This window comes from Saccostrea cucullata, unplaced genomic scaffold (genome assembly GCF_032062105.1).
Source record: "Saccostrea cucullata isolate Sc308-1 unplaced genomic scaffold, CSIRO_AGI_Scuc_v1 ctg4190, whole genome shotgun sequence".
Taxonomy (NCBI): Eukaryota; Metazoa; Mollusca; class Bivalvia; order Ostreida; family Ostreidae; genus Saccostrea; species Saccostrea cuccullata.
In genome coordinates, this window is record NW_026920770.1 from 25,001 (window position 1) to 28,345 (window position 3,345).

General features: G+C 37.7%; 1 long non-coding RNA gene across 1 annotated transcript; it reads right to left on the bottom strand.

Annotated features, from left to right (window-relative positions):
* Positions 1-700: 700 nt before the first annotated feature.
* On the bottom strand, positions 701-2,908 carry LOC134257242 (uncharacterized). Its single transcript, XR_009989881.1, has 4 exons — positions 2,724-2,908; positions 2,064-2,425; positions 1,512-1,659; positions 701-915 (listed from the first exon to the last, which is right to left on the bottom strand). It is a non-coding gene; the product is annotated as an uncharacterized LOC134257242 (long non-coding RNA).
* Between the last annotated feature and the right edge of the window lie 437 nt (positions 2,909-3,345).

The following is a 3,345-nucleotide window of genomic DNA, read 5'->3' on the forward strand; positions in this document are numbered from 1 at the left end:
CCTATAACATGATACGTCCCGTCTTAAGATGGGCGTATAAAAATATGAATTCATGAATTTCTTTTAGACTATGAAATGATATGTTTACAATTTAGATTTTCTTAATGAAATACATTAATTAAAAGTGTTTAAAAAAATACCTGGAAGCATAATTATGCAGATCTGAGTTGTCAATTCAATCAAATAATCCTCTCCTTGATTGGCAGCTCTAGCAATGGTGACAGCCAGCTCTCTCTATAAGGAAAAAACCATTAATTCTTATCCCATAGAACTCTATACAAATCTTAAGCCTTCTCAGTACTTTACTATGACAATTTCAGAAAAATCCTTAGCATCATTTCAAACTTCGTTCTAAGCCCTAACAAAAAAATACTGAAAAAAATATATGGTCCCATGGCGTTTATAGGTAAAAATTGCAGTAATTTTCAACTTATAGAGATCTGCAGTAAATAACACGCTACATAAAAAATCAACCCCCATTCCTAAAATCTTCCCTGGTAATTCTTTTTATAGTTGTAATATTCCCTCATCCCATCATTTATTTCAAACGTCATTAATTTTACTTTAAAATGAAAACAATGAAATACCAGTGATTTCAGCCAATGGCATAACGCCTACCCATTCAGTATTCTGTTTAATGTTCCACATGTTCCATAACAAACAAAGCCATGTGTACATTCGGGAATTTGGTGCTCTCATTCCTATACTTACATACTTACCTGTCCCAGAATTAGTCAATTGTGGTAATTTCAAAGATTATACACCTACCTGTGAACATGTATGAAATTTGAGTCCTGTGACTTCAGTGTATTGGATACTGTGTCCATCTCAATAGGTGACACCTCACTGCTTCCACCACAGTTCAAAAGAGTGAATGTCTTTCTGACCGGTGATCGTATTTGGATATATTTGTGACTGTAATAAATAAAATGTTTGTTCAATGAAATTTTTTTGTTTTATGATGTTAATAAAATGGTATTAAGTCAAAACTGAGTCAAATTTTCAGAAGGGTGGATTCTACCCCAAATTTGAAAATAAGGTCCAAAATTGCATGAAAACCTAGCAAATAAGGCAATATACATGTACAAAGATTTCAAAAGGACAAATTGGCAAACTCTTTGTTGATTATTAAAAGTTAATCATTATGAATTTTTTGTATACCAAAAGATTCTTATCTGTTCCCCTCTGCTGATTAAGTATGTACGAAAAGTTTCACCTCCCCCATCTAATGAAGCTTTATTAAGAGAAATAGCAGGTGCCCCCTATATCATCTTTGTTTACAATTAATTTAGACAAAAGACCCCCCCCCCCATTTTGATAACACAGTAGACTTCAGTCACTGTAGCCTTAAACAGCATTAACTATTTGTCAAGTTTTTGGAATTATAAGCCTAAACAAGGAGAATTTAAAGCAATGCCAAAATTCAAAAAGGGTCATTATAAATCATGGTTACAAGCCCCAAAATGTGCCACATAATAAGGGGGTGAAAAGTAAAGAGGAGGAAAACTTACCCGCACCATACAGCAGACTGTCCGAGGAGATGAATAAGATGGTTTCGGACACTCCGTCAGCTGCGGAAAAAGAGGAAATGCTTGTGCGGGGAAGGTGCCACTGTCTTCTTCGGCCAAGGAAGCTGAGAGATGAAACCCCACCACAGTGCTTAATTGAAAAGGATTCAGTGCAGTAAGTCAAATTTTGTATAAAACAATGATAACAAAGCAATATTTTTCAAATATTCTTACAGATTAAGTATTTATATATCAGATATCATAAGTTAAAAATGTAAAAAATTAAGTTTCTATGGGGGGATTACATGTTATACACAATTACATGTAGATACATGTAAATACATGCAAAGTTAAATGTGATACATGCAGCTGAACTACATTTTAACATTTACAAACAAATCATAAGTGTAAAAGTTGAAACAATTAAAATTACATGATGCTGAATTTAAGTTCTGTATGTCTAGTCAGTAGGTCTAAGGGAAATAACTCTAATAACTACTCTCATGCTCTTCTACCTGTTGACTGTTTCATGCAAATAAACCATTGTGACTTTACCTAGGCTGGCTAACCAAAATTCCCACAGACTTCTACACTTGGGGAAAACAGCCGAGATGTGGAATGAAGTTGTCTCACTGCACCAGCTACAGATACCCGGCTGTGATGGACCCCTCACGTGGGACTTGGCATCTGAGGATAGGCGTGGTCTTGCAAGTAGAATGGGCCTCCACTGCACAAAATGCCTGTTTGTTTCCCAGCGGTACAAGTTATACGAGGAGGTTGAGACCAAATCCACGGGTAGGAAAACTGCCACTCTGAATCACAGTCTACAAATTGGCCTCAGTCAAACTCCTATAGGTAATGATGGGATGAGGAAAATTCTTCTTTCGACCAACACTCCCCCTCCTACTCGTAATTCCCTACAAAAAATGTCAAATAAAATTATGCCCATGATTGAAAATATAAATGAGGCTGACATGAGTAACTGGTGTCGCCAGCTGGTGGATGTCAACACCTTAAGGGGAATTGACTCCCCACATGCCATCCCCATACAGTGCGATGGCATGTACAATAATACCCTGTACTGGAGGGTGGGTGAGACACCCTTCCAGCCGGCGACACAGACAGTGTACTCATTTGCTGAAAATGTTACATCAAAACATCAAATAGTTAAAATGGTTAGTAAAAATAAAATTTGCTCAAAACATGGCCACTTACTTGATGAGGGCACTGCTAACCATCAGTGTAGTCCTGGGGTGTGTGGGGCAAATCTACCAATGTCCCATACCATTGGGGATGAGTTCATTTGGGCTAGGGAGGGGATGGAGGAACTCCTCTGCAAAGGTGGCCTCGAGGTAAGGGAGGTAACCACTGACCCAGACAGCTCTGCCGGTCGAGCTGCAGATTCCCTTTATAAGGACGGTCTCCTGCAAAATATCCCAGTTCACTATATTGACACTTGACAGTTGTCCGAGTCGATCAGAAAGGCAATTAAAAAAGATCAGAAACTTTTAGAGGTCATGCCAAAGAGAACTAGAGCAGAAACAAGAGGCCCATTGGCCTTATAGGTCACCTGAGCATCATGCAACAACTTTCAAATGATTGACTTTGGTTCATGTTTTAAGCTATGGCATTCACAATTTTGAAATAGGTACCATTGCTAATCATAACTATACATTTAGCAATTGTGGAGTTTGTTTAATTAATACCCATAATCAGGGTAGGGGAACAAAAATGCATGTCAACTAATCAGTAATATTCAGCAATAATCAGGATTGCCCCTATCACACATGTACCCCTGACCCTAGGTCTACACATTGCACAATTTTTGAAAAGGCAC